We start from the raw sequence: 11,012 nt of genomic DNA, 5'->3' as shown, positions 1-11,012 counted from the left end.
ATACAAAACCTCCAAGCTAATATTTTGTCTGTTTGGGCCGCTAAGGAGACTGCGCGGCACATTCGCCCTCAGCGGTCACACACACCACACACAGATGCAAACCTTAAAACCTTACCAGCAAAGGGTAAATACATTTTTTTTCTATCAGCAGGTACCACGTTTGGACATTTGGCTCCAAACGACAGCCAGTATTATTTTTTCCCGAAATAGAAAAGAGGAACCGAGTTAAGTCCAAACTACTTGTCTTCGAGTCGCCGCTGGATAGCTAATATGGTCCCTTGACGCACTGTACTCATGAAAAAAAAAATCTCCTTCAACTCATGCAGGATAGCATTATGTATGGTACCTTTCCTCAACTATTTCTTCATTTTGCCAACAAAAATCACCATTATCTGTGAAAAATAAATAAAACAGGAAACAGAATATTCAAAAATAGATTAACTAACTTCAACTCCAATATTAGGGAAGTAAAAACTGAACTGGAAAAAAACAACAACTAATGAACAATAATAATGATAATAATAATAATAATAATAATAATAATAATAATGATGATGATGATGATGAATACAGTATTAACTGCATGAAACATTGCAAGAAGTTAAGGGGATTCAAACAGAAACTGAAAATAACAAATCCAGTAATCTTTTCCTTGGAGAATCTTTTGTAATGCATGAGATGAAATTCCTTCCATTACTTTCCCAGTAAAAAAGAACCGTATACAAATACTTAAACCATACTCTGACATGGCTATTGTGATCAATCACCTAATTAAGATCTAGCTATCTATGTCTGACAAAACACCATCTTGTGATGAATGTGCTGAATCATTTGACTGGGATTTCAACCTTTGTGCTCTACCTCCACAACGATCGCTGGAACAACGGAGATATTTCATAATTGTTTGACCAATCTCCTTCTCATCTGTAGAAAATTGTGGCTTCATGAGCAGCACTCCTGTCCAAAAATAATGTGATGTAAATATATTAACTATACATTATTAATTCTGTAAAATCTAATGGCCACTGAAAGGCTGCTGTTCCCCTACTCTAGACCTTCTCATCACCTCCTCATTAGTCACCCTGTCATCCCAGTCAGGTGTTACTTAAATAGGGAAGGTTACAGTGGCGTAGCTACGGGTGGGTGGGAAGCCAATAACCCCCAGGTGCCTAACCACTGGCCAGTGGGCACAGCTGCCATACGGCAAGGGAACGGTGTTCCACCATGTAGGACGGAGGAAGCATGCAGGAACATTATGAATAATTTCTACTCATGACTTACTCTCGAACTCAAGTACAATAAATATTTTTCCTCTGCTTGAAAGAAAGTATAAGATTTATCAAACTATCTCTCTGATGCCTCACTCCATTCAGGAACGTCTAACAAAGAGGTGGCCACAGCAGAAGAGCTTCCAATTTTTCTTTATTCACCTGGAGGATAGTTTCTTTGAATTGTTTATGGAAGAAAACAATATATTCAATGTTTATGATAACCAACATAGCAGTCTTCTAATACCAACATCAAGTATTATTTAGCATTTCTTAAGTTGGACTGTTCTAATTACATGATTCATATATACTTGAAATTGTACTCACCACACACCAGTTGACAAAGCTTTGTTGACTTGAATCCTATCTTGGTGAAATTCTCCTTTGTTTTCCAACACTTCTTGCCCTCCCAATTGAATTTCTGTTGCAGTCGATTTGACATGACAGTATCCAAAATTGACTTTACTGCAACTCTCAATGTAGTTCCTCCCAAAACCTTCAGCCGTTGTACCTAAAACATATAACTTAGATAATAATATGTTCTTTGTTATTTTTTATCATGCATTTGAAGTATTTTCCCAACATACAGTTCGCTTGATTTAACTACGACTAGAGTGTGATCAACTAGTTTTGCAAACTCAAACTAAAAGAACCTGACTGCGTCTTTCACACACAGTTAGGCTAAAATATGTAAAACATTATTCCAGTTTATTTTGTTATCATTCATTGTTACACAACCTTTGGTAATCATTACCAAGGGGCCTCTAGATGCATAAACACAATCAAAAAATAAATAAAAGGGATCACTTAAGTAAACTTAAAACAAGGGACAAGAAAGGAAAAAAAGGAAAACTTGAAATGGTTTCTTAATTTAATAACAAAAGAAATTATATTAATACAACAAAAATGAAAGTGAAATATTTACAAGTTCCAAAAGATAAGTCCAGTTACTACTTTAAGATAAAATAAGCACAACAGTAAAGTACGGTAAATAAATAAAATCACAAATATGAAGACACAAATAAATCCTACAACATAACACCTAACCCGCAGACACACACACACACTAAGTTACCGGGGAAATTCACATTATGTTGTACTTACACAAGACTAGAGAGGAGCGGTAGGGGAAGGGAGGGACCAAGGCACCTGGAATGCTGAAGTGAAGTGAAGGCAAGAGAAGGACTTTTTATACAATTCAAAAGAGGGAGGGAAAGAAACACAAAGGGGTGGAACAAAACCTTATTTTACACATAATTTAGGGCAGGGATTGGTCACAATTAGTGGGCGGAGAAGTGAGTGGACACGATGTCAGGGTATGGGCAGTGTATGGAGGTCATTGTAGGTCACACCCAAACATGGATAGTTTTCTGTGAGTGGCTCAGGAGAAGGGTATGGGAGGAGTTAAGGAAAAAAGAAAAACAAACAAACATTTTTTCTATGAACGGGTGAGGGGAGGGAGACTGGGATGGACGGAGCAGCTGCAGGACATGTGTTGTTGACATGATGCCGTAGGGCTAAAGGGGCACAACAAGACACAAGTTGAGACATAAATAGACGGAAACAAGATACTGGACACACAATGATATAGTTGTAGGACATACATACACACAGACAGACACAAGTAAATATCATAAAAATAGCATGGATCGCTACACGTAACATCATTCAAATAAAGTGTTAATAAAATTATTAATTTTACTTACCATAAGCTCTTTAAATTCTTGATCAGATGTCAGTCTTCCTTCAAGAGCATCAAATCCCTGAAGTGTTTCAATTGGTAGTACATCATCAACAGCAGTAAAGTCATATTCCTGTGATGATGATGATACCGACTGCATTGTCAACAGCTGGTGTAGCATATCCTTCTGCGTTGCCATTAGTTGTTGAAGCAGTTTAGTTTGATCTTCCGTGCGTGTCTCACATCTTGCTAAAGCAAGTAGAATAGTCTTCAATTCTGAAAGAAAAAGTTGCCATAGAAATTTCAGATTCAGATTTCTAAGTCACTAGAACAAGCAGAATAGTATGTAGAATAGTATGTAATGAAATATCACACAGTGATTTTGTTGTTAGTCATCCTTTAACTCCAGACCATACCTTACCATGGTGGCTTAGTCCACATTGGTAAGCCCATGTATCTTGTGTAAAGTGCATGTTAAGGTTACTGTAGCGTTAGAATGGCTATAGATATAAGTGTAATCTGTAACCAGTGTGACCTATGTCTATCAGGTGCCTTAGGATATACTTGTGTACATGCCAGACTGTAATGTTAACATTACTGTAGTGCTGGAATGGCCGTGTGTAGATTTGATTTGTGACCAGTGTGATAAATTCAACTATGTCCATCAGTTCCTGGAATAGATTTGCATGCAATCATTCTGGTCTACAGGTACTCTGATTAGAGTGTATAGGTTCAGTAAGTCTTTTAAACAATGATGTCATGTATGAAGCTTGAAAAAATTCCAGTTTCACTACTATTTCACGAGAATTTTTTTTCATGAGGTATACTAATTGAATATCTAAATTACTTATATGAAACATGATAAACAATGTATACAAATTAAGCTTTTATCAATATTGCAAAAAAGTTAAAAGATAAATGTAAGATATTACAGTTACACCCAAAATGTTTATGCAAAGTTAGCAGCATCACTTACGGTCAGAATGCGTGTCTCTGTCAACCTTAGGGATGCAAAAAGCATTACTTCTTTGAAGAGATGGGAAACCAGAAACACGAGGGGGTTCTGGAATTGTGCTTGGGCTTGGCTGCATAGTTGATGTATCTCCAGATGAGTCAGAGCAGTCTGTGTCTTCATAAAGTGTTTTACGCTTCAATCTGTAATGATAAATCCTGAATAATAATTTCAACACCTTACAATTAACATCCTATCAAAGGTGCAACTTCAAAGATTAACTAACTGCAATCCCCAACTTGTCTGTGATTGAATGTGTACCATAGGAAATCAGGGGACAGTATGAGCCTACATGAGGCCAAATAATACCTCAACAGGAAGAAAAATACTCACCCTAAAAGCCAAGTACTCACACTGGATAGGTAGGCCAACTTTCCCCAGGCATGACTTGGTCCTTGATAGCCTTTTGAGTTTTCTGGGAGTCTCTGTATGGAGGCCATCTACATTTTCTTTCATTTTTTGAAAGCCAAATGCTTGGAGCAACATCCACCTCTTGTGTTTCAACAAACACAACTACACAAAACTCTTTGGAAGTCATGCTGATTGATTGAATCACTGTGGCTGAAGGCTGTGAACAAGTGGAAAAGCAGCAAATGAATTTTGTGATAATTGTATCAGCAAATATTTTCTTTGGATTGCCATGTAAGAAGATATCTTCAAATCTTTTTGCAGTGTTTTAACTTTGTAAATTCCTAAATTTGCAGATGATAATGGGTAATGAAAAACAATTTCCTTAACCTGATATACTTGATATATTATACTTATATTATTAGGCTCACATTTATTTGAAATAATATTTTGAATGCATCCAATTTCATTGTTAATCATTACTCCTTGATCAGCAGGTGTGACTTTAAAACAGTATTTTTCCAAGTATAATTCCTTGTACTGCTGGCATACCATTTCATCAACTAAAGGGCCTTGTGCGTGAATCTTTTTCAGGACAGGATAGATATGTTCTTCCACATCCATACTTATATTTCTTTCTGAAATCCTATTGATAACTTGAGATAAAGGGAAGTTGGGTTTCTCAAGAGATTTTTTATGACTCCCAAAAGTTCTCAAATTCAAATGCCGAAAAACTATCAAGAGTACCATGTTTTGCGACATCATCAGGTAGATGCCACAAATTACGAACATTGTAAACAGCATATCTTTTCCCATATATCTGGATAAAGTGCTCAGTGAACTTGAGTAAATAGTCTTTTGCATACTCAACAGAATTTGGAATATCTTTTCTGGACAAGAGATTGACTGCACTGAACATCAACATGAAATTGTTATATAATTATGTTGATGTCAGTGGTATCTTTCAAAACCACAGGGTCTGTATATAGAAGAAAACTTTTTGACTCATTTGCTTTGAATCTATCAAGTTCATCTAGCGACCTTGGTTTACGGTTGAATTCCGCAGGCATGAATTTTGCTACATTGACCAGGTTTTTAGATATTAAGTTTTTCTTGTGAGAGCCTATCCTTACATTTAAGGGTCCTTTGAGCCAAAGATTGAGAAGTTTTCTCATAACACCCAAATACACTAAGTGCATAGGATCCAATACAAATTTTGACACTAAACAATTTGTCATATTCAGCTTTGCAAGAGGGGATATACCTCGGTGGTGATTACTGTCACTTTGAGCAAGAAAATTTTCATCTGATCGTGGTAGAGAATTCAATTCTGGAAATACCACAGTTCCAGCCTCATATTCCCCCACCTGTTGACACCTCTCACATCCTGAGTAACCATTGTGAGATGTGATTCTTTTAAAGAACTGTCGTGCTGGGGCATCACAAATAAAGGAGGCTGTGTGGACTGGGATAAGATGCTCACCAAGCTTATACCCATTAGATACAAGTTTCAATTCATCAATGAAATCTTTCAAAAATTCATCAACATCATTAGGTTTTGACATGCCATAAAATATTCCTACAACTTCTGGAGAACAGTTGGGTGTAAGTCCTTCACACTGAAAATTAATCAGTGTTGTCCAAAATTGTGCTCTAGAGCTCCGATGTAATGGTATGCCATCACAGTTTATTTTCAAAGACAAACCATTGTGTACAAGTAGCTGAATGGACTCTTTAGATGTATGTCTTGTTTCATATTTATCAATAGTTTTGAGCAAACCAAAATGGTAATACTGGCCTCCACATTTTTGTGTAATAAGTGATGTTTGGTTGACTGGAGTTTTGAGCAGTGTGCGAGCCTCTGAAGGAAGGGACGCATCATAATTTAGTTTTAGAATGGTTAACAATGAATTAAAAGCTGTGTGAGTTATTTGATTATCAACAGCGCATTGTAGCAGCTGGCTTTGTGCATTTTCTGACACAACTGGAGGTACTTTTGGATGAATTGTGATTTCACAGTCACTATCAAATACTTTTACTTCATTACTAAGTGAAGAACAAATTTCAGTTTGCTTTCTTTTGTGATCATCTGTATTTAACACCTGCTGAGCTCCACAATCTACATCCTGCTTCCCTTCACATGACAATATCACATCATCATCACCATCACCCAGAGTCAGTAGTAGTGTGTGCAAGATTGACACATTGACGAGGGATAGATCGTTGGGCGTGTTTGGGTTGGCTTGTATATGGATGCTGACAACATTTTCTCTTAGCTTTTTGGGCTAATGTCCACTTTGAAGACTTCATCTTTCAAAGATTTATCAAAGATAACTCACCACTTGTGTGTAGAGTGGTAAATTGTTCAACGATGACGGGACGGCTTCTTGGATGAGCCGTTTTACAACGTAAACAATATTTAAGCGGGAAAAGTTCAACTTGATCTTGATCTTGAACGTTCGCTGCCTGTAATCCCGATCGGAAAACGGATAATCCATTTTTTTGTATGTTTGCATAAATGCAGTGTTATACATTAGCTCATGATTGAGGCAAATATGAGGCAAACTGTATCGGGCCAATTTGGTTTTAGTATTAATTGGTTCAATTAACATTTACTGATGTAAGGCCGACACCGCTAACGAAGCGGTTTGCTGCAACAGTCACTCAGCCGCCGCTGCCGACACAACCCCGACAGTAGCCGATGCTGGCCCAATAAGCCCATGTTTGCTGGGGAGCAGAGGGCCAGGGTGTGGACGGGCTGTAATTGGGACAGGAAGGAGGGGAGGGCCAGGGTGTGGACGGGTACACTTGGGACAGGAAGGAGGGGAGGGCCAGGGTGTGGACGGGTACACTTGGGACAGGAAGGAGGGGAGGGCCAGGGTGTGGACGGGTACACTTGGGACAGGAAGGAGGGAGGGCCAGGGTGTGGACAGGTACACTTGGGACAGGAAGGGGGGGTGGGCCCGGGTGTGGCGGGGTCCAATTGGGCCCGGACGGCGGGGTGGGCCAGGGTGGGGACGGGTACACTTGGGACAGGAAGGAGGGGAGGGCCAGGGTGTGGACGGGTACACTTGGGACAGGAAGGAGGGAAGGGCCAGGGTGTGGACGGGTACACTTGGGACCGGTCGGTGGGGAGGGCCAGGGTGTGGACGGGTACACTTGGGACAGGAAGGAGGGAAGGGCCAGGGTGTGGACGGGTACACTTGGGACAGGAAGGAGGAGAGGGCCAGGGTGTGGACGGGCTACACTTGGGACAGGAAGGAGGAGAGGGCCAGGGTGTGGATGGGTACAATTGGGACAGGAAGGAGGAGAGGGCCAGGTGTGGACAGGCTACACTTGGGACAGGAAGGAGGGAGGCCAAGGTGTGGACGGGCTACACTTGGGACAGGAAGGAGGGGAGGGCCAGGGTGTGGACGGGCTACACTTGGGACAGGAAGGAGGGAGGCCAAGGTGTGGACAGGCTACACTTGGGACAGGAAGGAGGGAGGGCCAGGGTGTGGACAGGCTACACTTGGGACAGGAAGGAGGGAGGCCAAGGTGTGGACAGGCTACACTTGGGACAGGAAGGAGGTGAGGGCCAGGGTGTGGACGGGCTACACTTGGGACAGGAAGGAGGGGAGGCCCAAGGTGTTGATGGGCTGTAATTGGGACAGGAAGGAGGAGAGGGCCAGGGTGTGGACGGGTACACTTGGGACAGGAAGGAGCGGAGGGCCAGGGTGTGGATGGGCTGTAATTGGGACAGGAAGGAGGGGAGGGCCAGGGTGTGGACGGGTACACTTGGGACAGGAAGGAGCGGAGGGCCAGGGTGTGGATGGGCCACGCGTGTGTAGGGTTGCCACCCTGACCTCAGGAAAATACCAACATCTTACTCTCCAATACGGAACTAACTGTATTTTAAGTTATGGGTCTTGTCTTGTTGCAGTGTAGGTGATGTTCACTTTGGGCGACTTGGGAGTCCACCGCCCCAACACTGTGCCCTACTCCTAGGGCCGCTTTCACTTTATTTGTTTTGATCGTTACCAATGGCGGTGATCAACGCATAGTTTTCCACGTGAAACTGGCCTATGGGGTAGTGGTAGAGGAGGTGAGAGGTGTTGAGAGTGTGTGGTAAGGTGCGGGGCTGGGCTCACCCCGCAGCCGCCACTACCCCATAGGCCAGTTTTACGTGGAAATACTATAGCGGCAATCACCGCCATTTGTAACGATAAAAACAAACAAAATGACTGAAAGCGGCCCCTAATGTGCCTCAGCTGGTCAGGGAGGGAGCTACTCTCTGCCCCCCTTGGAGTAGTCGTGTGTAGGACAGGGGGCTCATCAGGGATCCCCTGCAGAAACAGGTCAAATTTTCTCCTGAAGGTCTCCATGCTGCAGTTTGAGGTGTCCCTGATGTCCCTGGGCAGGCAGTTGAATAGTCTTGGTCCCTCGTTGGTAAAGCTGGCAGCATGTATGGACCTAAGACATTGACTGACTGTTTCAATGGATGTCCTGGGGCAGGTGCGGCCAAATTGGGGGTGTGTCTGGCGTGTTATCCCTCCTTCAGTTTGTGGTGATGGGTTAGGCACTTGCTTCTTCAGTGTTAATTATGTAGTACTATCTCTTCGTCTTTGGAGGGAGTAGAGTTGCAGAGTCTTGAGCCTGTCCCAGTAACTCAGATGTTTCATTGAGTTCAGCTTCCTTGTGAAGACCCTTTGTGTCTGTTCCAGTCGCTTGATATTGTACATTTTGTGTGGGGACCACAGATGGCACAGGTATTCCATTTTCGACAACACCAGGGACTTACAGAGCGGGAGGAGGTGTTCGGGTTCCCTCGTCTTGAAGGTGCAGAGTATCCATCCTGTCATCCTGCTGGCCGTCCTTGTGATGTCAATGTGCTCAGTGGGTGAAAAGTCATTACTAACTAGTACCCCCAGGTCATGTACGGAGCTCTTCTCTGCAATTTCTTGACCTTTCACCTGGTACTGTGATCTTGAGGTGGCCATTTTCCCCATATCTTATTAATTCAACTTTATTTTTGTTCAAAGACATGTTGTTGTCCTAACCTAACCTAACCCAGCCCTAAAATTTCTGTGGCCTGCCATGACTGACAGCCGCTGCCCACTGCTGGTGGAGGAAGGGGGAGGGACATTGCGTCGCCTTCTTTACACATAGGTATTTTAAGACAACCCATAACAAATACATCATTTTTCTGTTGGTATCCAAGGCGGTGGCTGAGTGGTTAGCGTGCCGGTCCAGTATTCACTGCGTCGTGGATGATTTGGGTTCGAATCCGCCGCTACCACCTGGGATTTTTCAGTCACCGCCGAGTGGCCCAAGACCACCCACATGCTGTCCTGAAGACCACCCATCAATGTGGACTCTAAAGGAACTGTCAAAGGGAAATCAAGAATGAGCTTCCGGGCGCAGCATGAGCCAAGAATAGACGGCGCCAGTATAAACACTTGCCTGCACCACGTCGGGCTTGGGCCAACCACCACTCTTCCTATGGCTATTTATTACCCACAAAAAATGGAAATGTGTACATTTGAGGATAAATAAAAGTACGATGAAAGAGAAGGTTTTTGCCTTAGGCCAGTATTTATGTTATGACTACAGTACCCTCTCCAGTTTCGTGCTCGCTTCGTTCCGAAGGTGTAGCGCTAAACTCGAGGGTCGCGAAACTCAAGGTATTGAAAACACTGAAAAAGCGCTTATTTGTTCCGACCCGTGGAGTTTTTTTAATTTTTTTATGTGGCTTATGGCGCCGGTAAACTATCCATCTGAGCCTAATGGTCGGCCCCGAGCCTGTCATGGCGCAGGCAACTGTTTATAGTGGTGCCATTATAATTGGGTCATGCTGCCCCCCGGAGCTCACTTTTTTTCCTCCTTTACTCCCTTGTTATCTCAAAATACGTACCTTGGAAAAAGAAAGAAAACAGAAAGAGAGAACGGGTCATTTTAAAGCCACAGATGAAGCCTTACGATTGGCTGAGCTCTGAAAACACGCTTGTGATTCGCTGGGAGTCCAATGACGTCATCGCCGGCGCTCACCCAATCAGCGGCCTCACTGCCTTATTAACCCGTAGGCCGTAGACCGTAGGGTTGCGCTATGCCACCACCGCCTACAATTAGCTCGAATTAGGCGTTTTATGGCGAGCCCTTTTTAGGGTCCACCGTACCACAGCCACGACTCGTGAAAGCCTAAAAAAGGGTCTGCCAACGTTCTCGGGTTAAGGAGGGCGCCCGGGGGGGTCCCTCCTGGGCACACAGTATGTCCTATGGCTTTGAAATTTTAGTATGTTGTTTGTTGGTGTAAGTGTATGACATTCTGTGAATTTTGTGAAATTTGGGTGAATGTGTAGAGGAGACTCAAACAAAGCATAAAATCTTATTTTTGTTTCACAGACTTTAGTTGAAAAAAATATACCATAGAAACTTTGTGTATAGATCTACATTTATCATTTTGTAATTTTTTTCATTTTTTGTTCTGGCTTAAAAAAATTGAAATTTATTTTCACTAATAATTTTCTCCACTTTTTCTCCCGTTTTCTTTTTACATTTTAAAAAATGTACAAAATGAGAAAAATTGCCGTTTAGTTGTAGATTATATTGATACCTTACAAAAGACTGTCAGACGTTTTGTCGATTTTGTGAATTTTTTTTGTGTAAAAAACAAATTTTCAAGATTTTGGCTCCTTAAGATTTTTTTTTCCATTTCATGTGTCTT

At 42.2% G+C, this 11,012-nt stretch overlaps 1 long non-coding RNA gene across 1 annotated transcript; it reads right to left on the bottom strand.

Moving 5' to 3' along the window:
• Window positions 1-556: 556 nt before the first annotated feature.
• Window positions 557-4,976, bottom strand: LOC126987400 (uncharacterized). Its single transcript, XR_007740880.1, has 3 exons — window positions 4,295-4,976; window positions 1,596-4,104; window positions 557-957 (listed from the first exon to the last, which is right to left on the bottom strand). It is a non-coding gene; the product is annotated as an uncharacterized LOC126987400 (long non-coding RNA).
• Window positions 4,977-11,012: the final 6,036 nt, after the last annotated feature.

This window comes from Eriocheir sinensis, chromosome 64, assembly GCF_024679095.1.
Source record: "Eriocheir sinensis breed Jianghai 21 chromosome 64, ASM2467909v1, whole genome shotgun sequence".
Lineage (NCBI taxonomy): Eukaryota > Metazoa > Arthropoda > Malacostraca > Decapoda > Varunidae > Eriocheir > Eriocheir sinensis.
Note: the sequence above shows the minus strand (reverse complement) of the source record. Positions and strands in the feature narration are given on the sequence as shown.